This window comes from Pleurodeles waltl, chromosome 3_1 (genome assembly GCF_031143425.1).
Source record: "Pleurodeles waltl isolate 20211129_DDA chromosome 3_1, aPleWal1.hap1.20221129, whole genome shotgun sequence".
Lineage (NCBI taxonomy): Eukaryota > Metazoa > Chordata > Amphibia > Caudata > Salamandridae > Pleurodeles > Pleurodeles waltl.
Genome location: NC_090440.1, coordinates 760,044,497 through 760,071,416, shown reverse-complemented (window position 1 = coordinate 760,071,416; position 26,920 = coordinate 760,044,497). Strand labels below are relative to the sequence as shown.

At 44.5% G+C, this 26,920-nt stretch overlaps 1 protein-coding gene across 2 annotated transcripts in view; it reads right to left on the bottom strand.

Annotated features, from left to right (window-relative positions):
* The window catches only part of PPFIBP2 (PPFIA binding protein 2), a 1,142,047-nt gene extending 1,115,996 nt beyond the window's left edge, over positions 1-26,051 (bottom strand). The window contains exon 1 of one of the 2 annotated variants that reach the window (XM_069223551.1): positions 25,847-26,051. The gene's annotated coding sequence lies outside the window, so the exon portion shown is untranslated. The remainder of the gene's footprint in view (positions 1-25,846) is intronic. The other variant, XM_069223543.1, reaches the window with a different exon arrangement.
* Positions 26,052-26,920: the final 869 nt, after the last annotated feature.

Sequence of the window (26,920 nt, the reverse complement as noted above, 5' to 3'; positions counted from 1 at the left end):
CCTTATTGATTTCCCTTCTTTGGGCAAATAAACGGAGCAAGCTGGCACGAACCACACTAAATTGAACATACGCGTTGGGAGGTCCAGTGACTGGAGTTATATTATTATGCAGCACATTTGCAATATGAGGCCAGGTGGCTAGACACGGTCTCCAGCTGGGAGATGCAGCTGCTGACGGGATAGATCGAGGTAAGCAGTCTCCCTGACCTATTGTGGAGGGAACTGGTGCAGCAAAAGATGCCCCATATGTAGTGCAGCAGAATACTTCATCACCTTTCAAAATGCATGGGCGGACTTTAATTTGGGACCAGGACAGTTCTTGCAACATACAGGTTTGGCGAGTATGGTGCAACAAATATTGCCAAGCTACCCAGCGGCCCCCCAGTAGTCACACACAATGGGGGTATTACTGACGGCTGACACATGATTATGCTCCTTTAAAGAGCCATGCAGGGCAGACACAAACATGGGACCCACATGAGCCTGTGATGCGTGGGATTGCGACCTGGATAACCCTACTGAGGACCTCACCCAGGTACACATCTGCAAATTGACACAAACAGTGCGCGCTACACACCTACCTATAACTCTTACACCTCAGTGCTGCATTTTGGGTAACTTCAAACGCCCCGAGGGCTGTAAAATGACCTATAAATTTGGACAGCTAGCTATGGTGCTAGCAAAACGTAGAGGCCCCATTACATGGATGTCACAGCTCATCACAACACTAGTGAGGTGGCGCAGAGATGTAACAAAGTGGTCCCTGGCCGAGAAAACACATATTACACTTAGTAGGGGGGACGATAGTGTTAGAAATTGGGTCTTTGGTTGGCAGTCAGATTACCCCTGTCAAAGCAAGGACCCTCACTCTAGTCAGGGTAAAGGAGTTAACCCCCGCTCATCCCCTTGGTAGCTTGGCAAGAGCAGGCAGGCTTAACTTAAGAAACAATGTGTAAAGTATTTGTACCAACACACACAGTAACACAATGAAAACACTAGAAAATGGACACCACACAAGTTTAGAAAAAAAGGTAATATTTATCTAAATCAAAGAAGACCAGAACAACAAAAATCCAATATACACAAGTCAAGATATGAATTTAAAAAAAGAACAAGAGTCTTAGGGGGTTATTACAACTTTGGAGGAGGTGTTAATCCGTCCCAAAAGTGACGGTAAAGTGACGGATATACCACCAGCCGTATTACGCGCTCCATAGGATATAATGGACTCGTAATACGGCTGGTGGTATATCCGTCACTTTACCGTCACTTTTGGGACGGATTAACACCTCCTCCAAAGTTGGAATAACCCCCTTAATCCTTAGAAAACAGTGAGAATGCTGTTGTTCCACAAATTATCTGGTTAGCGTAAAAAATAAAGCCGTACAGGCGAGCATGTGTCGAAAAAGGCCAGCGATGTGTCGATTCCCAGACGGACACCTCGGGTCTGGGAAGGCATTGCGTTGATTTTTCACGCCCAGCAATGTTGCGTTCGAAATCCAGTCGCACGGTGTCAGGAAACCGCACTGCGCAGGTCTTGTGTCGTTTATCAGCAACCGTAAGCAGGTGTAGCATGTCGTTTCTCCAGCTGCGATGTGCCAATTTCCCAGCAGTGATGCAGGGGGAGCGTCGATTTTAGCCACGAGCCTGGCAGACTGTTGTTTATCAGCTACATTGCGGATGGTGTGTCAAAAGTTTCCCCACACGGCAGTCTGTGCGTGGATTTCTGTCCTTTTCCACCAACTTCATCTTTCAAGGGCCCAGAGACAGGTTAGGGCACAACTTGGCAGGGCAGGAGTCTCAGCAGTGAGTCCAGGTGCTGGCAGAGAGAATCCACTGATGTCCCTGAGACTTCAGCAACAGGAGGCAAGCTCAGTTCAAGCTCTGGGAGATTCTTCACCAGTGGGAAGTCACACAAAAGTTAGTCTTTGTCCTCTCTCAAGCAGAGCCAGCTACTGCAGGCCACCTCAGCAAAGCACAGTCACAGGCAAAAGAGTAGTACTCCTCCTCCAGCTCTTCTCCTTGGCAGAGGTTCCTCTTGGTCCCAGAAGTAAACTGATTTTCAGGGCTTTTGGGTCCAATACGTATACCCCTACTTCAAAGGGAAGTCTCTGTTGTTCATAAGATCCTGCCTTGCCCAGGTCAGGCCACAGACATACACCAGGGGGTTGGAGACCTCATGGTGAGAGGGCAGGCACAGCCCATTCAGGTGTAAGTGACCACTCCTCCCTCCACTCTAGCACAGATTGCTCATCAGAATATACCGGCTACACCCCAACTCTCTTTGTCTCACTGTCTAGAGGGGAATCACAAACTGTCCAACTGTCAAACTGACCCAGACAGGCAATCCACAAACAGGCAGAGTCACAGAATGGTTTAAGCAAGGAAGTGGCTACTTTCTAAAAGTGGCATTTTCAAACTCACGATCTAAAAACCAACTTCACTAAAAGATGTATTTTTATATTGTGAGTTAAGAGACCCTAAACTCCACCTTTCTATCTGCTCCCAAAGGGAATCTGCGCTTTAAAGTTATTTAAAGGCAGCCCCCATGTTAACCTATGAGAGAGATAGGCCTTGCAACAACGAATTTAGCAGTATTTCACTGTTAAAACACATAAGTACATGTCCCACCTTTAACATACACTGCACCCTGCCCATGGGGCTACCTAGGGCCTACCTTAAGGGTGACTTACACGTAGAAAAAGGGAAGGTTTAGGCATGGCAAGTGGGTACACTTGCCAGGTCGAATTGGCAGTTTAAAACTGCACACACAGACACTGCAGTGCCACGTCTGAGCCATGTTTACAGGGCTACTCATGTGGGTGGCACAGCCAGTGCTGCAGGCCCACTAGTAGCATTTGAGTTACAGGTCCTAGGCACCTCTAGTGCACTGTACTAGGGACTTAGTAGTAAATCAAATATACCAATCAAGGAAAGTCAATTATTACACATATAATTACACCAGGAACACTTACACTTTAGCTCAGGCCAGCAGTGGTAAAGTGTCCAGGGCAAAGAAAAAACAGAGTCCAGCACACAGAAACAACCTGGGAAGCAGAGGCAAAAAGTTAGGGGAGACCACGCCAAGGATGCTAAGTCTAACAGGAAAACTTCAGGAGGCACTTACCACTTGGAGAGCTCTTTGTAAAGAATTGTTGGACCCTGAGCAGGAGACAACAGATTCGGATTGTAGCGATGTCTCAGAGGATTCCGGAGATTCGGGCATGGGAAGGTCAGGAGGAGGTTAACCACCTGCCTCCAGCAAAAGGCGGGTGTGAATAAATCCTCAGGGGAGCAAGTCATTATTCTAGATGTTTGAGAAATGAGGGAATCTCATTGTTTACCCACGATCAATTATGGACTGACGGCACATATGTGTATATTTGACTACCAATGCTTAACTGTGCATGTGATGATTGTCTTGTTTATTTGTTAATGAAACAATAAATAATGTTTTTTTTAAAGTAAAAAAGTTTGAAACTTTATGGTCGCTAACCAAATGAAAACCTGAAGCCCACAGAATCCGAGCAGCTTGAAAGATAGCTCTGCTGTCACAGGTCTGTGTGTTGGAAGGTTGGCTCTTTTCAGATGCCCGTTGTTGGCAAGATCTCTGAAACCTGAATAATAACTCTGCTGCCATAGGTACAAGGATGTGATACCTGTATGACCTAAGAGACTGCCTTTATGCTCGGTGACAAAGGGGGTCATTCTGACTCCCGCCAGCGGCGGTAACCGCACGCCCGGCGGGAGCCGCCGAATGACCGCACCGCGGTCAAGTGACCGCAGCGGTCATTCTGAGTTTCCCGCTGGGCTGGCGGGCGACCGCCAGAAGGCCGGCCGCCCGCCCGCCCAGCGGGAAACCCCCTTCCACAAGGATGCCGGCTCCGAATGGAGCCGGCGGAGTGGAAGGGGTGCAGTTGCCACGCAGACACTGAAAATCTATGTGGGGCCCTGTTAGGGGGCCCCTGCAGTGCCCATGCTAAAGGCATGGGCACTGCAGGGGCCCCACGACACCCGTTCCCGCCAGCCAGGTTCTGGCGGTGAAAACCGCCAGAATCAGGCTGGCGGGAAAGGGGTCGGAATCCCCATGGCGGCGCTGCTTGCAGCGCCGCCGTGGAGGATTCTCTGGGGCAGCGGGAAACCGTTTCTGACCGCGGCGGTACCCATGGAAGCACCGCCAGCCTGTTGGCGGTGCTTCCGCGGTCGTTGGCCCTGGCGGTCCATGACCGCCAGGGTCAGAATGACCCCCAAAGTATGTAATGTAAGTGGAAGCTGTGCGATAATTTTAAAAAACGTTTTTGATTTTTGCTTTGCACACAAATTGCAACGCAGTACATTTCATTCAAGTTTAATCTTGAAGCAGTGTTAGCATAAATGTAAAAATAAAGAAGGATGTTTATTCGGTGTGTTTAAGTTAGCTTGAGAAAGTCACAAAACTAATTTACTGGGACTGCTGGTCTGGGCCTGATTTCAGTCAATGTATTTTCATGTGCACAGAACATGGTGCCACTTCACACCATGCAAAACGCATGATGCTCTACTGCTGTTAAACTATCAAATGTGTGTTTTGGGATGTTTGCCAGAGCTTTTAGCCTATTCTTTGAAGGCAGACTTTATGTCTATACTCTTTTCGACATACTTAGAGCTTTTTCCTTATTCTTCTCTCCATGATAGATTATATTTTGACCCTATATTGAGAATATTTTTGAGGTCCACATTATGTTAATTGTTTTCTGTAATAATCCATAATTTTAAATAAGCCTTAATGGTTTGGACTTTGAATCTTGTACTGTGTGGATTTTCCCATGTAGACTTTTCTTGTGGGTTTTACATTGTGAATTATCCTTTTTTGTCTAAGGTGCTTGTCCTTTAGGACTCAAAGCCTGTACTCATCTAAACAGCCCATCTATTAATAAGAAACACCAACAGAGTTTGATAGAAGAGAATGGTTGTGGCATATTAAATGGTTACAAGGCATACGGTTAGGGCAAATTGAGGCAAATTAGTGCTACTTTGGTGCAAAACATTGATTTGAACTTCCAAAATGGTCAGAGACGGGAGTTCTGGAACCACATGGATTATAATAATGCAACAATCTGGATTATATTGTCAGACGTTGCATTATTTGATTATAAGTAGAGCACATTTTAAAGTGAGTTTTGCTTGTGTAGTGTTATGTTATACAAATTGCGATGGTGTATTTGTACTGTGTTGCAGCACGTTGTTTCAAGTGAGTTAATTGTCCTGCGGCATTGTGCAAATCACACTGTAGTGTTACGTTAGTGGCATGCGCAACATCTAAATCCTCATTGGATTGTAAAATTGTGTGTTAATTGCAGACTTTTTTTTGTTGTACTTTAATGAAATTATTGTGATTTATGTGCAAGGGTTTCTGCATTTATGTATAATGGTAGTGGATTCAAGAAAATCCAAGATCTCAAGATAAATTGGCAGGCTAGGGGTTTAAGACCTATATCCTATAGGTTATAGTTCTATGAAATCCTTAACAGTCTAGTTGTTTATGGACTAACCAGGGTTGTGCAACTCATTTGTTTGTGCACAGAAACAGAAGCGCTAGCTAACCCATCTCCGAGAGGTTACCGCTGGTCAGGAATATATCTTAATAAGATTGAAAGCAATGAAGCGTTTTCCCTAACTCTATGGATAATTTGATTTTTACGTCCCATATTGCAGTAGGCAGACAATGTATTTGTTTCGTTTACGCATTGTGTTTCAAGTCTTGTTTTGAAATCATACTGGGATTGGTTGAATTTGGTTTGTGTTTGTGAGATAAGTTGAGGTTACAATGTAGGCCTTGAAAAATCATAAAAATATTACTTGACCTTCAGGTCGAGTAACTTGAATAATCTACTTGACCATAACTGTAATGACCTTGACCCATAAACAGGTCTCAAATTGTGTGATCTTAGGCAAAACATTTAGGGGGTGATTCTGATTCTGGCGGGCGGCGGAGGCCGCCCGCCAGAATTCCGCCCCCATTATACCGCTCCGCGGTCAGAAGACCGCGGAGGGTATTATGAGTTTTTCCCTGGGCTGGCGGGCGGTCTCCAAAAGACGGCCCGCCAGCCCAGGGAAAAACTCCCTTCCCACGAGGATGCCGGCTCGTAATCGAGCCGGCGGAGTGGGAAGGTGAGACGGGTGCAGTGGCACCCGTCGCGTATTTCAGTGTCTGCAAGGCAGACACTGAAATACTTTGCGGGGCCCTCTTACGGGGGCCCCTGCTGTGCCCATGCCATTGGCATGGGCACGGCAGGGGCCCCCAGGGGCCCCGCGACCCCCCCTACCGCCATCCTGTTCATGGCGGCTTTCCCGCCATGAACAGGATGGCGGTAGGGGGGGTCAGAATCCTCATGGCTGCGGAGCGCGCTCCGCAGCCATGGAGGATTCAAACGAGCAGCGGAAAGTCAGCGGGAGACCGCTGACTTTCCGCTTCTGACCGCGGCTGAACCGCCGCGGTCAGAATGCTCGTTGGAGCACCGCCAGCCTGTTGGCGGTGCTCCCGTGGTCGGTGGCCCTGGCGGCCACCGGCCGCCAGGGTCAGAATGACCCCCTTAGTCCTCAGAGTCGCCTTTCTTCATTCTCACATATGAGTGTACCTTCAAATATGTGAGCACCGCATTTCTGCTATACAAAAATACTTCTATGTTTCATTAAATAGCCTATGGGCCTGATTACAACTTTGGCGGAGGGGGTTAGTCTGTCCCAAATGTGACGGATATCCCGCCTGCTGTATTACGAGTCCATTATATCCTATGGAACTCGTAATACGATGGGCTGGATATCAGTCACATTTGGGACGGATTACCCTCCTCCGCCAAAGTTGTAATCAGGCCCTTAATGTTTGCACCATGTCTAAAAAGAATCTAGCCCATATATAGGGGACACATGATCCATTATTGCCTCTTAGTTTACTAATAGCATTGCTACCAGGACAGGAGGGTTTATGTTTAAACACTCACTTTTAATAAACATTTTACTAAAGCATGATGTCACACACTGTCATTTACAGACAGAAAATTTCCAAGAAATGTCCAAAATCCTTCCAACTAACTTGCAGCTTTACTGATAAAACTATACAATGCATTACCAAATCTGTGAAAATCTGTTTTCAGAAAACGTATTTATTCTTTGCACATCACCGTGTAAACGTTCTGCTCTGTTTTCACTCTATTAAAATATGTTTTCAAAACACAGAAGTACAAACAATGAGCTTTCAGATATATATATATATAATATATTTTGAAATATTTTACAGATGACTTAGCTATTTAAATGTTCTGTGTTAGGAAAAAAACGGACAAAATTCTGGAACTCTGCAGTCAGAAAGAAAATTAATTGTAAAACAAACTGACTTTTGACTTCTGTCTCTGAGTTCAGAGCACATATGAAAATAACAAGATTTAAAGGCCTCCTTCACTTCCCACCTGAACAGAATACCTGTTCTAAATCGTAAAAATAGCTTGACCTGGTAAAATATGGCCCACCATAGCGAGTGGGCGAGTAGAATTTGAGGCCTGCAATGGGTGCAACGTTTGAAAAAGCAAGTTATTTGCGCTAATGGAGAAGATGCATCACCCCTGATTTGTATACCAGCACTTGGGATGCTGATGGATTGTGCTTTACATACATGTTGTGGTTGAAAGAATGTAATAGAATTACTGTTGACAATAAGAAACTCCATTTTTCTATCAAGGTTCATTAGAAGTGAAAAAGATTGAGAATTTGAGGCGTGCAGTGTCTGAGATGCAACTGTAGCCTCGGCTTGCCACTATAGTGTGAAAAATCATCTCAGAGTTCTGGGAGGGGTGATGGAGATGGCTGAGAAGTCTGAGGTGGTAAATTCCTCGATGATGGCAAAGATCTCTTTGCTGATGTTGAAACTGGCTTTGATCTGACCCGTGAGGGATCTTCTCTCGGTAACTCTCAGGAGGTGGTGGTATTACCAGAGGGCAGCCTTGTAGGTTGATCTGGCATTGTGGTTGGTCTTCCACTTCCTTTCCAGCATTTTGTGGAGTACCGGAGCTCTTCCATGTATCAGGATGCCCAGTTGTTGGTTCTGTAATGTTTAAGAGTAATGATGGGTGCAAGAGCATCAGCGCAATTGAAGATCCATTGGCTGAAGTCAGTGATGCCCTCAGCTAGGTTGGTGTTGGGTTTGTTTCACGAGTGTAGAGCAAGTCCGTTTCCGTTACTCAGCTCTACTTCCGGCTGGGTTGTTGGCAACTATGGCTTGTGGCATGGAGATATTGAAAAAGGATAATGTAGTGATCGGTCCATGTGAGTGGTGAGGCAGAGCAGTTGCTGATGCTATTGCAGGAGGCAAAGATTGTGTCTAAAGTGTGTCCTGCATTGTGTGTAGCGTCCGTGACGAGCTGGGAAAGTTCTATAGTAGGAAAGTGGGTTATTGGAAGATGGAGGTGTGTACCTTCAGCTAGTAATAATACCACAATCACTAATTATGTCCAGTAAAGTCTTAATAAATTATTCCGTGCTCAACACTTGGTAGCTTGGCAATAAGCAGTCAGGCTTAGCTTTGGAAATAGGTAAGTGTAAAGCATTTAATACCACCAAAACATTAAAAAAGCAGGTTGGCACAACATATTAAAAATCCAATACCAATTTGTAAAAAAATAGGAAATATTTTTATCTTTAAAATGACACCAAAACAACAAAAATACAATGTAGGGAGGCGGCAATATGTATTTTTAAAGAATAAACTGTAGTATAGCGCCTAAAAGCATACACTACCAACCGCGGCTATCTGGTTGAGCTGGACTGGGTCAAATCTAAAAGTTAAAATCGATTTTGATGGAGCATGGTTCAGATACAGTCCCAGGTAAGTCCGGCTGTAGTTCTACCTTCTCAAGAAATGTGCCAAGAGTCCTGCTCCCGGGGAAGACGGTCACTAGGAGCAAGGACAGCATCACTGGCGGTGGTCCTTAGGGCGCGAAGAATCGCCGGGCATCATGGATCGAAGGGTTGGAGCACTTTCTGTGTGAAGAGATGATCTTGTGCCCCCTTCTGCTGATATTTTGTGTGAATGGTGCAGTTGGGGAGCGAACAAGCCTGTTCTTGAAGAGTTCAAAAGCTGCAATTTAAGAGCTCAGAACTCACTCCAAGGGCCAACGATCTGAGAGGTGCCTATTTGAGGTCAGGAACTAATTATAGGCAGGTTCAGGAGCTGTGGTCATTTGTCTCTTGGTTCCTTTGGGGGGATAGGTGTCGTCTAGCGCTGGTCAAGTGTTCAGAAGCTCTGGATTGCCACTTGGGGACTAAGCCTCAATCTCCAGCAATGCACCTGTGCAGTCCAGGAAAATCCAGTTTAGCCTGCAAGCTGGAACAATCTTCTCTTTAGGCTTCCATGTGACTTCTTCCAGAACATTTCTTCAGTTGCTCATCATGAAGTCCACTCATGTTCCTCTTAAGAAAGGCACAGTCCTTATGAGTGCAGTCCTTCCTTGGTACAGTCCAAGGATCCAGGCAGTGGAGTCAGTCTGATATTCCAGGCAGTGACCTGAGGGGCTTCTGCAGATCTCCCATATTTATTCCACAATCTCTGCTGGCAAGAGGGAGGCACCCCAAGCAATGGTGTTCAAGTTGCCACCCTCTAGTATGACCACTTCCTGGGATGTGTGGCATATTTATGACCCACAATGTACACTTCCTTCAAAAATCTAAATTGAGAAGGTGTGCCGTGGAGTGCAGGCCTGGCTACCCCCAAGTAACAGGTATGGCTAACTTTTCTCTACACTCCTCTTTGAGCCCTTCCCCTAATCTAATTAGAGGGGCTCCCATCTGGCTGGGGCTGGCCTAGTTCCTGTAGCATCTATGCTTCTAACTTTTAAATCAAGCTTATTTGCCTAGCCCCCTTCCTGTCTTGGCTCCTGCAAGAAATAGATCACCTCCCACCTGTATTGTTTAAACCCCAAGCCTCTTCACACCTACTCAGGGTGCAAGCCTAGGTCAGGCTGTAAAAGGCAGTTTTGGACTTTGTAAGTACTTTTAATTCCAAAGTTGAGTTTGGACATAGTTTTTTTTTTTTTAAACAGCCTGCAAGGCAGGGCTGGCTTTTAAATGACACTAGACACCACAGCAGTGCACACTTAAGTGCATTTAGTCCACTGGGGTCTCTAAAATTCCATGCCCTATTATATACCAGGGACGTACAGTACGGTGTTTTGGCCAATTACAATTATACCAAACACCACATACTTTTAAGGACAGAGTACTGGCCCTGGTAAAGCTCACAAAATGGGGGTAACCAGGGATGATCTCCTACACCTATGTTGTGCAGACTCTCAAGAAGGTCAGAGGAGCAGTTGTCAGAGGGGTCTTCCAGGTGGAAATTGAAGTAGCAGAGAAGTAGTTCTTGGAGTTAATGGTGAGTGAGCGATGAAGTCTGACATGAGTTTGAAGTTGCTTTGCGGACTGTGTGGTCTGTAAGCTAGGGTGCCCTTCAGGGTGGGGCTGTTGTTCACTTGCATGTTGAAATGCATGTGTTGCATGAAAGGGGTGTCCGGGTCAATGGTGGTTGCACATTTGAGGGTGTTTTTGTAGATGATGGAGAGTCCTCCACCAGATTTGTGGAGGCGGTCCCGGCATGGAATTTTGTATCCTGCTGGGGCAGCCACAGCAATGTCTGGAGCAGAGGCAGGGTTCTTTCAGGTTTCCCTCAGGAAGAGGAAGGCTGGTGTGTATGTTGTTGAGGAGGTCAAGAATTTCAATAATGTGTTTTGAGTAAGGGGGTGTTTAGGAGAATAAATGTGACGGTATGCTGAAGGTCAGGTGTGGTATTGGGTTAGTTTGTGAGAGGGTGATGTGGGAGTCTGAGTGAGGGAACCGTGTGCTGCCAAGTTGCTGCAGGCGAAGTGGGAGCAGGAGAAAAGTTCTACTATGCTGTAAGTTGTGCTGCTGCAGATGCAGGTGTTTTATCTAAACAAATTTAAAAATGAGCTGCAAACAGTTCCCAAATAAGGCAGCATGACTCACATGGCACAAAATAGTATGATGTAGTCAGGTGCCCCAGCACTACCGGCTTGTGTACAGATCATAAAGAATCCAAGACAGTTCAATGGGAGTATTCCTTTTGGTCCTTTTATGCAGCAACAGTAGAATAATATGCAAGGTTTTCAACATAATTTCAGAGAGAAAACCAAATGATGGATATCAATATTCCACATTTTCATGTTTACCCCTGATTCTTACAGGACAGAGTTCATTACAAGGACATGCCCAAGGGTGGAGGAGGAGTGCATGCTTGGCGTAGCCATAGAGGTAGACCGTAATGGCCCTATTTTGAAGGAGAAGTTAATGGCAATCCTGTATCATTTTTGATTGATACAGGTGCTATCTGCTCCATGGTTATACTGTTGGAGGTTCCTAACCTACCCCTCTCAGGAAGAATCCAAGCTGTAGGTATTTCTAACAAACAAACATTACATGGTCAACTAATGTCCCCATAAAAATTGGCCCAATCACAAACAATCATGGGTTGATACTTGAGATAAGTCCAGTTAATTTGTTAAGGAGCAATTTGCTTTGCAAGTTAAACTGCATAATTTACTGTATACTGAATGGTGCTGCAATTTAAACAATGAATGAGGACTTAAAAAAAAAAAACAGGAGTTAAGAGTTAAAATGGTCCCAGTCTTTTCAGAGGAAGACTTACCTTCAGATATAAAACGCATTGTCAACAAGACGGTTTAGCATTTTTGAGTTAAAGAAATGGGATAGATTAAAAGTGTAGAAAAAGTGCATATCACAGGGAAGCCAAATGCAGTGTATCCCGTACTTCTCAGTAAAAGCTTACTCCAGAAGCAGAAGAGTGGAATTACATCTGTTATTATTAAGATGACTGAGTGTATTATTTTAAAAAGTATTAGGGAGCTATGTAACTTTTTGATTATGGGATTAAAGAAGCCTAGCTTTCTTGTTAGTCATTCCTTGTTGTCCTATGGTACTGAATCCTGTTGTAATATAGTTATAAATTCCTGCAGAGGCCCTGTGATTTACAGTCATTGATTTGTGGCAAGCATTTTTCTCAATTCTTCTTCATGACAAGAGTCAGTGTCACTGCATTCAGATTAGTCCTAGTGTGGTGTAGGATACCACAGGGCTTTAAGAAAGTCTTTCAATCTTTTTCCAATTTTAAAGAAGGATGTTCAAAGTCTAAATCTACCCTGCAACTCGGTATCAGTTCGGTATATTGATGACCTGTTGATCGCAGCTAAAACAAGAGAGGGTTGTAGACTTGACCAATTGCGTTGCTAAATCACTTAGCTGAAAATGGTCACTAAGAAATTGGGTTACTGGTGGAGGGGGGTAAGCCCTTCTCAAGCAGCAACCACAATTGTTCTCAGTGTGAACTCACAAGCAAACCCTAAATTAACTGGTACTCAACTCTTGGGTAGCTTTGCACAGAGGAGTCAGGCTTAACTCAGAGGCAATGTGTAAAGTTCTTGTGAACAAACAGTAACTGTGAAAAATATACCACAAAAGGATCACACAACAAATTTAGAAAAGTAGAGTAATTGTTAGTAAATGAAACAAGACCAAACCAACAAAAATCCAATCAGTAGATCCTAATATATGCAGGTTTAAAGAGGTTAGTAAAAATAGTGCCAACCAGCACAAAACGCCAACTATGAATATCCGGTTGCACCAAACCAGGACAGTCACAAGTTCAAGATAACTGCAATTAGGGCCACTGAACAGAGTACTATAAATCTTGATTTACAGAGCATTGCAAGGACCCAGCAAGATGAGTCGCTTATCTGGAGCGATGAGACTGTTCTGAAATGCGGGGAGGCCGCGTGTGAGGTCCTCTGTCGTTGCTGAGGTTCCCTTCTATGCACAGAAAACTCCAGAGTCGAGGATGCATCACCCAGTCGTGGTGGTGCATCAGTTCAGAGGAGTTGCAAGGCTGTGTGTGAGGTCCTGCATCGTCGTTGAGGATTCAATCAATGAGTGCTTGCGCTGCGAAGTCTGGAGTCAAGGATGTGTCACGCAGTCAGGGCAATGTGTCTGGTCAGACGAGCTGCAAGGCTGTAATGCCCAAGGGATGAGAGGGCCTGCGGCAGTTCCAATGAGGCAACAAGCTCCAAAGTGATGGGGTGGTTTGCGACATTTCCAATTACACAGCAGCAGCGAGGTGTTGGTCCTGTTTGGGCTGCGCCATGCATCAGCAGAGATATGTTGGCTCCTCTAACTCTTCAGTGGCTGACAGAGCACCTTGCAGAACTGGGGTGGCAACCACTTGGCAGGGTAGACTAACAGAAGGCAGAGTCCAGGTGCAGGGTTCAAGGTTGCTGGAGCCTTCTGTCCCTCAGCTGAAGTCAGGAGGCCAGCCAACTATCTCTTGGAGTCACTTTGGGGTCATGGGTTCAACAGATGCTGGTCCAGTCCTTCTCACCCAGGCAAAAGGGCATCAGGTCAGGGCAGCAGTCCTTCAGAGCAGCAGTCCAGCAGAATGACAGTCCTTTCAGTAGCACAGCAGTCTTTCTTCCTAGCAGAGTTTTCACGAGTCCAGACGTGTACTGAGGAGTTGGTGTCTGAGGTCCAATAGTTATACCTGGTGCCATTCCTGTGAAAGGTGGGAGAAACTTCTAGGAATTCCCTTTGAAGTCCACAGGCACCCAGTCTCCCCTGTCCTTGATCCATGCTAACTACAGGGGGTATGCAGCCCTTTGTGTGCAGGTAGGACACAGCCTATTCAGTGTAAGTAGGGCTGAAGCGAGCTCTGTCCTCCCATCCTGCCAATGATGGAATATTCAGGCACACCTAAGCTCTCTATTGTGCGTGGCTGTCTAGTAGGAATACATAAAGCCCAGCTGTCAGCTACACTCAGTTATGTGACCCAGAGAAAGGCTACAGGCATTAAATGGCTATGGCTGGAAAATGCCAACTTTCTAAAAGTGGCATTTTCAAAATTGTAATTTAAAATCTAACTTCCCCATAAGTTAAGATTTTTTATTACAATTCTAAAGACAACAAACATGAACCGGATACCTGTTACCATTTGGTAATTATAGCTTATTAAGTGTAATATGGAAACTCCAATGTTTCCCTACGGGAGAGAGAGGCCTTGCATTATTGAAAAACAAAAGTAAAAGTGTTTCACCACCAGAACATATAAAACTAAAAATGATGTGTCCTACTTTTTAGATACTCTGCAGCCCTCGAAAAATCATAAAAATGTTACTAGACCTGCGGGTCGCGTAACCTGAATAATCTTCTCGACCATAACTGTAATGTAATTAGCCTGTAAATGGGTCTCAATTGTGTCATACTAGGCAAATATTTAACTTTACAGAGTTGCATTTTTCTTCATTCTCACATAGCAGTTTACCTTCAAATATGTGAGCTCTGCATTTCTTCTGTACAAAAAACATCTTTGATTAAATAGATTAATTGTTTGCTCCATGTTATAAAAAAAAAACTATCCTACATATTGGAGACACATGATCCATTACTTGCCTCTTAGTTTACTAATAGCATTCCTACCAGGGCAGGAATATTTCTAGGTTTATGTTTAAACATTCCTTTTGATTAAATATATTACTAAAGCATGATGTGGTCGCACGCTGTCATTTCCAGGGAGAAAATTTCCATTTCCAATTCAATGTCCAAAAACCTTCTCACTAACTTGCTGCGTTACTGATAAAACTATACAATGTATTAACAAATCTGTGAAAATCAGGTTTCAGAAAACATTTATTCTTTGCACATCACCAAGTAAAGTGTTCTGATTTGTTTTCATCCTATTAAAATATTTTTTTCATCACACTGAAGTACAAACAATGGACTTTCACAAATACTGAAATATTTTGTAAAATGTTTATACAACCGGCGTAGCTAATTAAATATTGTTTGGAAAAAACTCTGCAGTCAGAAGGAAAATTAATTGAAAGACAAACTGACTTTGACCTTGGTCTCTAAACACACAGCAAATGTGACAAGAAGAAGATTTAAAGGCCTCCGCCAAAAGGGTGAAGTAGGTCCTAAAAATAGCTCGACCTGATATAATATGACTCTCCATAGCGAGTGGGCGAGTAGAATTTGAGGCATGCACTGTACGCTGAGCTCAGGGATATCCAGGGCCTCACCTAGGGGTGCCTTACATGTATTAAAATAGAAAAAGGAAGATTTGGGCCTGGTAAAAGGTTTATTGCACCAGGTTAAAATGGCAGCTGAGAAAAAAAGTACTCACAGGCTGCAATGGCAGACCTGAGGCATGTTTAAAGGGCGATTTAAGTTGGTGGCACGATCAGTGGTGAAGTCAACTAATAGCTTTAGGTTCACAGTCTCTGGGCACATGTAGTGCCATGTTCGTCCACACCTGATCAAATGCAGCTGCAATGCTTACTCTTCAACATGAATATGTTCTATTATTATTTATGGTGTATATTTTCATCCATTTCAAACGCCTTGGTATTTTTGTGTCCAATAAAAACAGAGGTGTGGAATTTCTATAGCCCGACACCCAGGACATATTGTTAGGGGTCAAGGACAACATGTTTGTTTTATCCTTAGGATAAGTAGGCCCAGCTCCCTGCTGGAGAAAGCCTTTGGCTGTCAATTTACAGTACCATGTTATGGATAAGGGAAGGGCACTGTCTGCAGTTAAAGTAATATTTGTGTCCATATGTGTATGCTATTCAAGCTTGTATTTATGGTTCATCAATGTAAAGCCTGTATTATTAGGGTGCGCGCTCTAAGGAAATGTTAGCTCGGACTGCACTACTGAGAATGGTTCCATTATGAAAATGTGTACAGACGTTTGCAAAACTCAACAACATGAAGCTACGCATAATGCTCCCAGAATGCTCTTTGATCAAATGCAAAAATTTGAAGAAGCTTGAAAGCAAGTTTGATTCTTTGCTTTTGAAATAAAATGTTCACAAAATAATGCAATTAGGAAAAAAAGGTTTTGCGCACCTACTGTGAAATTTTAGGTACCATTTCTTTGGAGCATCATTTAGTAAAATGCATTGATGCATGCTGAAAAAAATCATAATGGAAAATCAGTGTAATCCTTTTTAACAAGATTATGGGAAACATGAAAATAAACAAACATTGTCAAAGCCAATAGGTCGGACATTGGTAGTCAATGCGTGTCTTGCTTTGATATGATTGTCGTAAAACTTTATTGTTGTGGGAGCTGCCTGGCCCACACCATTATAACAAACATTGGCAAAAAGAAAAAAATATTTTTGGGTCACGGAAAGCACATATTGCTCAGTAGACCCAGGCATTGAACAAAACTTTGTGGGTGGATGTTCCTTGTGAAAGAAGCCAGTGATAGATCGAGAGATAGAAATGAAATAAAACCAAAAGTTTTGAATTAACGTCAGACCTATTAAGGGGCCCAATCCTTAAAGAAAGTCACAAAAGTGCACCCATGGTATGTGTCCTTGCATTAGGTCAGATTTATGGCTTTCATGAATTCACAAGAATTTACAGAAGTAAGCCAGGACATCATGCTCCTAGAAAATATTTGTGAACTTCCTTTTAGCACGAGGAAATATGCATGCGTAGATTTGCGCATGTGAATAGCTGTTGAGTGTTCACAAGTTCACTTTCCTCCAACCACTTTTTCACCAACCCTAGGAGAAGTTTTACTTCTGCCCTTCTCAGGAATAGATTTCCAATCTTTCTCAGTTTGGAAAAAGATAAGAGAAGAGCTGGTGAAAATCCCTATAACATGCAAGTTAGTAGGTTTGCACAGATACAAACAGGCATTCCATCACGGGAACTATTGCTCACCATCACTTCCAGCTCCAATATGTGATCTGTGGAAAGGTGGCAAAAGAAAATTGCAAGTATTCAAACCGTACTTTTGTATGAGCCCTGGCATAATCAGAGCTCTTATGTAATTACATTGCTGCCATAATTTGTCGTCACACTAATTAGCAACAAAGTGGCAAATGGATTTTTTACAGGGTGTTGGACCTGGCTTTTTGACAGGGACATCCCCAAACTTTTTGCCTCCTTCCTCCTATTTTTTCTGACCTGTTGTTGTTAGCTTTTGACCTCTGGGCACTTTACCACTGCTAACCAGTGTTAAAGTGCATATGCTCTCTGTGTAAATTTTACTATTGATTGGTTTATCCATGATTGGCTATTTAATTTACTTATAAGTCCCTAGTAGAGTGCACTATATGTGCCTAGGGCCTGTAGATTAAATGCTGCTAGTGGGCCTGCAGCACTGGTTGTGCCACCCACTTCAGTAGCCCCTTAACCTTGTCTTAGGCCTGCCATTGCAAGGCCTGTGTGTGCAGTCTCACTGCCACTTCGACTTGGCATTTAAAAGTACTTGCCAAGCCTAGAACTCCCCTTTTTCTACATATAAGTCACCCCTAATGTGCGCCCTAGGTAACCCCCAGAGCAGGGTGCTGTGTGGGTAAAAGGCAGTACATGTACCTGTGTAGTTATATGTCCTGGTAGTGTAAAACTCCTAAATTCGTTTTTACACTACTGTGAGGCCTGCCCCCTTCATAGGCTAACATTGGGGCTGCCCTCATACACTGTTGAAGTGGCAGCTGCTGATCTGAAAGGAACAGGAAGGTCATATTTAGTATGGACAGAATGGTAATATAAAATCCTGCTGACTGGTGAAGTCGGATTTAATATTACTATTCCAGAAATGCCACTTTTAGAAAGTGAGCATTTCTTTGCACTTAAATCTTTCTGTGCCCTTCAATCCACGTCTGCCTAGGTTTAGTTGACAGCTCCTTGTGCATTCACTCAGACACACCCCAAACACAGGGTACTCAGCCTCACTTGCATACATCTGCATTTTGAATGGGTCTTCCTGGGCTGGGAGGGTGGAGGGCCTGCCCTCACACAAAGGACTGCCACACCCCCTACTGGGACCCTGGCAGATAGGATTGAACTGAAAGGGGGCCTGGTGCATTTCTTAGACACTCTTTGAAGTCACCCCCACGTCAAAGGCACAACTTAGTATAAAACAGGGCCTCTGCCCTACCTCATCAGACACTTGCTGGAGAAGAAACCTGAACCAGAAACTACATCCTGCCACGAAGAACTGCCTGGCTGCTCAAAGGACTCACCTGTCTGCTTTCTCCAAAGGACTGCTGCATTGCTGTTGGCCTGCTGCCTTGCTGAACTCTTGTCTGGCTGTCAAAGTGCTCTCCAAGGGCTTGGATAGAGCTTGCCTCCTGTTCCCTGGTCTCAGGACCAAAAATACTTCTCTTTTTCACTTGGACGCTTCGTGAGCGGAAATTTTTGACGCACAGCTTGTTCCGCGGCAAGAAAAACGCCGCACACCGACGCTGATCGACGCGACGCCTTCGGATGACCGGAACTTCGACGCACGGCCTCGCAAGGACAACGCCGCCTGACTTCCAGAGGAGAAATCAACGCGACGCCTGCTGTGAGATCGAAACTTCGACGCACAGCCCCACGGAACGACGCACAGCCGGAAAACAAGCAGGAGAATCCACGCACAGACCCGGGACATCTGGTAATCCCCGCGACCCATAGAAAGAGAATGTCCGCATGCCGGAAAACGACGCACGACTTCCCCGCGTGAAAAATAACTACGCAAGTCCGTGTGTGCTGGGGAGAAATCGACGCACACACCATTTTTCCACGTATCTCTTCTTCTGCGGCTCTTTGCCGAGATTTTTCACCAGAAACCAGGTACTTTGTGCTTGAAAGAGACTTTGGGGGTCATTATGACCTTGGCGGGCGGCTACCGCCGCCCGCCAGGCGGTAACCGCCGTGCAGCCGCACTCGCGCGGCCCCCATTATGACATTCCCGCTGGGCCGGCGGGCGCAAACCAAGTTTGACATGCTGTATCCAGTCTAGCCGCCTATTGGCTTTGACATTGCATTCCTATTGGCTTTGACAAGATGTATTCAGTTTAGCTGCCTATTGACTTTGACATGCTATTAGATATTCTGCCTATTGGCTTTGACATGATATCATATATTACATTTTGTATTCAGTTCCGCTGCCTATTGGCTTTGACATGATATTATACATTGATTTTGTATTCAGCTTAACTGCCTATTGGCTCTGACATGATATTATCTATTGCATTTTATATTCAGCTCAGTTGCCTATTGGCTTGGACATGATATTATACATTGCATTTTGTATTCAGCTCAGCTGCCTATTGGCTTTGACATGACACTAGACATTGCATTTGATATTTAGGTTAGCTGCCCATTGCCTTTAACGTGGAGTTAGACATTGCAGTTGAGAATCCAAGCTGTATTTTTCCAAGCTGTGTTTTTGCACAAGATGAACCAAGATGTTTTTCTCACAGTAGACTAGACCTGATAAGAGAGGGTACACTGGTTGTTTTTCTCTCCGCTTGAGCTTGGGAAGAGGAGTAGTCTCGGAGACCTGGCCAGTCTCCAAAGGCTAGCTCAGTTTTCCCGAGTCTGAGAGGAGGGGGCACACCTTTGTAACGAATGTCACAGGCTGCAGAGATTCAGATTCGAATCTGCCTGACTTCGTGCTGGAGCTTGGCGCCAGCTGCCAGCATCCCGTGTGGGTAGATGAATCTCTTTCTTGCAGCTGACAGGGAGTCATCAGCTTGCAGACCCTCGAAAGATGAAGCTGTAAATAGTTTCCCACACGGTGAAGTATTTGTTTTGCTTTGCATTCAATATCTTATAAATATAACCTGCTGTGTATATTGCAAACTGATATATTTTGTTTGATTAACGCGGGCTTGAAAGCTACTAATTCGTCAACATAAAAATTGTGGTTGGGGAAGAATTAACAACAATAAAAGTCTTCTTTGAACTCAGAAGTGCATTTCTGGTGTGTTATGTTAGTGCTTAAAACTAGATAAAAGCAGAAGCACTACACCGGCTCCTAATGGAGCCGGTGGTGTTGCGGCCGTGCGACGGGTGCAGTTGCACCCGTCGCGCTTTTCACTGTCTGCTATGCAGACAGTGAAAAGCTGTCCAGGGCCCTGTTAGGGGGCCCCTGCACAGCCCATGCCAGGGGCATGGGCAGTGCAGGGGCCCCCAGGGGCCCCAGGACACCCCTTACTGCCAGCCTCTTCCTGGCGGTGCAAACCGGCAGAAACAGGCTGGCGGTAGGGATGTCATAATCCCCAGGGCAGCGCTGCTTGCAGCGCTCCCTGGCGGATTATCACTGCCGGGGCTAAAATGGCGGGAAACCGCCGACCCCGGCGGTGCGACCCCGGCGCTACCGCCGCGGTCGTAATGAGGGCCTCCGTACCGCCAGCCTGTTGGCGGTAAGGACGCTACATTACCCCTGGCGGTCTCTGACCGCCAGGGTCGTAATGACCACCTTTGTTTGCTTTTTAAAGACTTAAGACACTTTATATCACTTTTCAGTGATATCTTTACAAATTCATATTGCATCTTTGATAGTTTTGACCTGCAAATACCCAGATAAATATTATATATTTTTCTAAGCACTGTGTGGTGTATTTTTGTGGTGTTATATTATGGTATTGTATGATTTACTGCACAAATGCTTCACACATTGCCTTCTAAGTTAAGCCTGACTGCTCGTGCCAAGCTACCAAAGGGTGGGCACAGGCTGATTTTGGATTGTGTGTGACTTACCCTGACTAGAGTGAGGGTTCTTGCTTGGACAGAGGGCAACCTGACTGCCAACCAAAAACCCCATTTCTAACACAGGGCAAGTAGATTTAGGGTGTAGCCAGTCCCACAGACACAGAAATATTTATTTTTTGATTCCATACCCCTGAAAACACATTCGTGTTTTGGTCTCCAGGGTTAAGACCAAAAACGCATATGACTTTTAATGTCAAGTCTGCTAGGTGAAGGAAATACCAGCACTTTTTGTACGCCCCCTTCAAATATTGGGGGCCTTGTCACAAAGTGGGGCCTTGGCGGCGCCCACAGTTTTGGACTGACTGGTGCCTAGAGTGTCTGGAAAGCTGGAGCAGCGTTATTTTATCACCGCGGAAAGTAGTGAATGGTTGTTTGTCAAAGGAACTTTTAAGGCATGTGATGATTTTGGCTAGAAATACAACAGAGTTTGTGGGGCTATCTACAGTAAACAAACAGATAGAACAAAAACGTAAACAAAGAAAGAAATCATAAATAAAACATAACATGGAACATCACAACACAGTCAGGACACAAAACTGCAGTGCAACTAAAGAAAAGTACTTTGCAAGAACACAGTGCATCAGACAGCAGCAAATAACAACGCACATCACCAGCACACCAACATGTCATACAGCAAAAATGCACAAACGTTTTTGTGAAACACCTCAAGAATACTGTTTTTATAATATTTGTTGAAAGCTATTTAGAGCAAGTCCTACCTTAACAGCGACAGTCAAAAGTTGTTTTGTGATACGGCACTTGGTCTGGCCTCCGAAGGTGAAGGACGTGCTCAAGTTCACAGCTTGCCTGTCACGGCCTCCTTTACCCGCAGTGGGCATGTGACAGATAAATCATTAACTGGCCTGTTTTGAGTAACCCTACTTTGCAACTGTTTGAACTTCAGAAACACACTTTAGCAACCATGTCCTCGCCCATTTTCTGCAAAATTATGCACAAACGGACATATTCCTTCAACATTTAACTCAGCATAGGCACTTAACCTCCCATCCCTGTAATAAGAATTTGACTATATCCCTATTGTGCGCATTTTAAAAACAAAGACTTCAAAATAATACATTACGCTGTGTGATGAAATGTGAATCTATATAAAATTCATATTTTATTGTAAAAATGAGCGGACCTTAACAGCGTTCGTCCATCTGTAAAGAGATTATACAAAAATGTAATACTGTCAAAAGTTTGTATGCGAAGACCGACACCAAAATAAAAGCTGTACATGGTCCGCTTCTGCAGCCAGAACTTTTTAGCTTTGAGCAAAGAGGCCACCTGGCTGTTATGGGGTACGCTCTAAAAGTAAGACTGTGTCGCTCAGCTTAATGGGCAAATGCTAAGCAAATACAGTAGTACTATAGACAGAGGGTCGAAATCACACAGCAGAGAGGTTTTAACACACACGTAAGAGACAAGCCAAAGCCAAGGGTCTGGCTTGGTCCATAGGGCGAATGTATAAACCAAAGTTATCGGGAGGTTTGGCATGTAAATCAGACAACAAAGAACCTAAACATATTATAAAAAGACATTTACATTTTTTTTTACTTGAAAAAAGTCAACATATTCATAGATTACGTTGATGACTCCATTGACACATGTTTAATGAAAGTAACAGTTTCTAATGTAAACTTCATTAGGGATGTGAGGGTGCAGTATACCCTTGCGCCTGACTAGTTCGGTTTGCCAGACTCCAAGTAACAAGAGCCAAGCCAGAAACAGACAATTTGGCCCCATTCTCCCTCGAAATGTGCTTGACTTGCTCACTGCTATGTGCAGCAGCAGTTATTTCCTAAGAGACAGAACTAGAATTGTGCAAAGGCTCGATGGCCTCAGATGAGGAGGCAAAATATATAGATTCTAGTCAGGGTAAGTCACAAACACACCCTAAATTAACCTGTACTCACCCTCCAGTAGCTTCGCAAAGAGCAGTGAGGCTTAACTTAAGCAATGAATGAAATGTTCGCATAACGCTTCAAAGTAAAAAGGTGAAAAACACCACACAAAAAGGTACCACACCTGTGTGCGTGTATCTATATATATATATACATATATATATACATATATATATATATATATATATGTAGATATATGCTGCAGGTCGCAAGTAGGTAATTATAGCTAGGAACATGTTTCCATGGAAAAAAACGTTTTTTAACTTTGGCACAGTTTGATGAATCTAAGGAAATTTTCTAAAAAATAAAGTGGCTCGGTGATTCTTGTTGGGCACAGGAAGTGATATCTCAAGAGAGGGCCAAGAAAAATTGCGTTTCCCATGTTAATTCCTATTCGACCTGTCAACACGTCCATAGCCCGAACCACTGGACAGAAATACACCAAATTAGGCAGAAAGCTAGCTTTTGGAAAGCAGATTGTGCTTTTTCTCATTTGGTGTAAATCCATTCAGTAGTTTAGGAGATATTTAAGGGCAAATAAATTTGAAGCGTTCCGAATGACTGACCGCAACCTGACTAGAAAGTTACATTCGACATTTTATTTTACAGGACACGGTCCCTGGGGGTGAAAAATCAAATTGAAAATGGCATAAGGGGTCAGGGTGAAGTTACCATGATCCCAGGGGTGTTATTTTGGTGTGTTTTAGGGGCATATTATAGGTGTGATATAATTTTGCATCACGGCACGTGATATTTGCGAAAAATCAAAAATTTCCATTTATTATTCGCAAAATATTTCGGATTATAGAAAAATTTGAAAGAAAAACCACAGACTTATTCATTATTTCATTCACTTATTAATGCACTCAGAGGCTCAGGCGCCCACTCACACACCCACTCAGACACTCATGCACCCACTCAGACTCACACACTCACTTTCACACCCACTCAGACATTCACTCACCCACTCACACATCCACTGAAAGGGACAGGCCCAATTGGCCAACCTGCACTGCACACAGCCAAAGGCCATGCATGGTGCAAAGATGGGTGGTTATAAAGGCTTGGCTTCAAAGCCTGGCTGCAAGGCCAGGCCTTCGGCTGTGCATGGCAGCGGCTGGAATAACAAAGAGTAATTTAAATTACTTTACGTTAAAAAAACATAGAAAGTCACTGAAAAAAAACAAAGGTCACAGGGACGTTATAGTTAGGTTCTGAATTTTCGTGTACAAAGCCATAGAAATTCAGCAGTTAAAGTTAGAGTTCTTTCAAGTAACTATAACTTGCGCCCTAAGGTAACTGTAACTCGCTCCTTCGCCATGCACAGCTAATTACTTCACATATTATGTCATTGATGAGATCTTGTATGTCATCTTTCATATCAATGCAACATTTGCAATAACATTATTGGTAAAAAAAAAACTGTGAATGGCACAGGCACGAGTTATAGTTACCTTAGGGCGTGAGTTACAGTTACTGTCAGCTGGGCCAATCCCCGTCCGGCCTCAGGGCAATAAATGCGGCTGTCTGAGCAGCTGTGAGGAACACGATGCAGCCTAGAAGCAGCATGTCACTCCGCACTCGGTCTCTCTGAGCTGGCGTTGGGGAGGCAAGGCTGGGAGTCCACTGGTGGTTCTAAGTCCACCTGTGGAGTCCCAGCCCAGACACCAGGTACGAGGTGGAAGACCCCAGGGATATTCTCATCGTGGCTCGCAGGACGGGAGGGAACCCTCAAAGGTGAACCCTCAATGTAGGCCCTGTTTCGGTCGAGCCCAGATGACCACTTTTACCTTCAGTATAGGAGGAGTATCAGAGCCCCTTAGCTGACCAGGGTGTGTTGGATATCACCACAAGTGTAGGTGCCCCGCAGGAGCGCAAATCCCTGCCTGATAGAGAGCCGATGCCAAGGTGCCCCTTTGTGGCATTCTTGATGTTTGGGGGGCATGCAAGGCAATGAGTCTTTCACCAGTGACAGGTTTTGCTCTGATGGATTATACTTTCTTCTTGCTACTACTGACAAACGTATGGCAGGTTTCACATTATATGCATTGCAAGACCATATTTCAGAGATGCCCTGTGTTGGGAAGAGTAATGTTTTGTAACATATGCTATAGGGAGAGGTTTCCTTTGTATGGGCTCTCCTGGGAATGTTTCATTTTCTGTGCATTCATGATGGTGTCTTGCCAGCTCTGAAATGTTTATTCTGACATATGCTTTTTTGGTGATTACAACCTGACTACTGGTGGTGATGCAAAATACCAGTAACCTAAATAAGGTACCTGACAACTGCTTATTGTCGCAGAATACTAGTAACCTGTGTGATGTTTTGAGAACTGCTTGTGTAAGAGGGTACTACTGATACATGTTGTTTCTGGTCTAATGATTATTATATAATAATACAGTTTAATTTTATACAACTTTTAGTTGTATTTCCTTTGTGGCATATTTATTGTGTCGCGTGTGTTGTGGAAACGCTTTACACATTGCTTCTGGGATATGCCTGACAGCTCGTGCCAAGGCTACCATGGGGGGTGTGAGCAGGGATTATCTTGGGTGTGTAGTCTTCTCACCCTGACTAGAGTGGGGGGGGGGGAGGTTCTGACTGTCTTAGGTGTACACCCCAGCCAACCAGGAATCCCATTTCTAACAGGCCACAATTAAAGATATGAGTAGAAAAAGAGTGTAAATGTCTAAAAACGACGGCAGAAAAGAGTGGTGTTAAGAGATCGGGAGTGGCTGAGAGACTCCTTGGACCTTGTCCCATTCCACAGAAATCATTTATGGTCAATTCACAGACTGCTTAAAAATGACACTCCTTTATATAAATAAATAATAAAATAAAAGAAAACATGCTTATAATCCTCACGATCGCCCGTTGCAAGTTAAAGCGCCCCCTTGTTGCCCCCCACTCTTCCCTCCCCAAAAAATCACGTCTAGAGACACCACTGACAGCTGGATACGGCTTGGTCTCTTCTTGATACCGGTTTGTTAAATTGCTACATTTAAAAGTCAGCTGAAAAGCTCAACAAAAATAAGGAAGCTGCTGGCTTGTGAGGCAGCGCATCCTGTTCAGGAAGCGGAGCAAACAGGTTCCCACACTGTGCGCTGCTCGAGACAGCGCGCTCCCTACACACTTTCACTGGAACGAAACGCTCAGCTTAAACACCAGCTCCCACACCCCAAAGTGAAAAAGAAATGCAGTGCACGTTTTTTGTAAGAGTAGGCGCAAGAGACGACCAACGGCACAAAACACCTCACGTTTGGCGCACTGGTAAAGATATCACAATTGGAGTGAGTGTTGTAGCGATTGGCAATAGCAGAGGGTCACTGACCTTGCTGTTGTGCTTCCCTTGTTAAGTAGCCAGGGTCCGCCTCTCTCTCCAAGGCAGCAGAGGCCAGAAGTGCGGCGAGGATCCGTGGCAAGAGAGCTGCGCAGACCGCTGCGAGCAGGTGCCAGGCTGAGAGCGCGCCGTGCGCTCCTGGGCCCCTCAGCGTCGAAAATGTGCTCCAGGAGCATCGAGCACGCGCACTCCACCTGTGCCCGCGCAGCCTCGAGCAGGACGCTGGCGCGCCTCCAGCCAGCAGCGGTTAAAGAGTGTGGGCAGGACGGGCGTGCTTTGTGCAGCACGTGACCCGGAATCGCCTAGAGCAGTGGTTCCCAACCTTTTGATTTCTGTGCCCCCCACTTTAACTTTTATGGAGCCCAGGGACCCCCACTGAATCATCATTGGAATCCAGGGACCCCCGTCTGAGTCATTACTGTTAGCTGGGTGCCTAATTTGTCAACATTTGTTAATATATTTTTATTTTCTAGGCTCTCGCGGAACCCCTGAGAAGACTTCGCGGACCCCCAGGGGTCCCCGGACCACAGGTTGGGAACCACTGGCCTAGAGGCCGCCCGGAGACTTAGCACGGCTGCTCTTATTGAGGTCCTGGCTGTGGACGATAAAGTTAGTTTTGCATCAAAAACACTACTCCCTTTAGATCGATATAACCTTGTTTTAGCGCTTTAAAAATCGTTTACACCATTTGCTACTAGTCACTAGCGAGTAGTTGAAACTGGGCGTTCTTTATCGAAAAAGGCACCATGAATACATTCTTATTGAATGTGAGGCATAATGACTTAAAGAAATGAAGACGCTTTTTAAAAAAAAAATCGAGCTTTTTCAATCTCTATTAACGGTATACTACGCTTTTGCTTTAATAGCTCATTAGCACAAGCTTTTGTTTGTAAAAATAGCCCTTGCATAATTATTACAAATACATAAAATGTATTTTAACACGTGAATGGAAACACGAAAACGGGGCTTGACTTGTTATGGATGAATATTTAAGGGTTGCTCTTTTTTTGGTTCAATAGAGGCACGAGCAGTGCCTCAATCAAGATCGGTAGAGGGAAGCTTTAT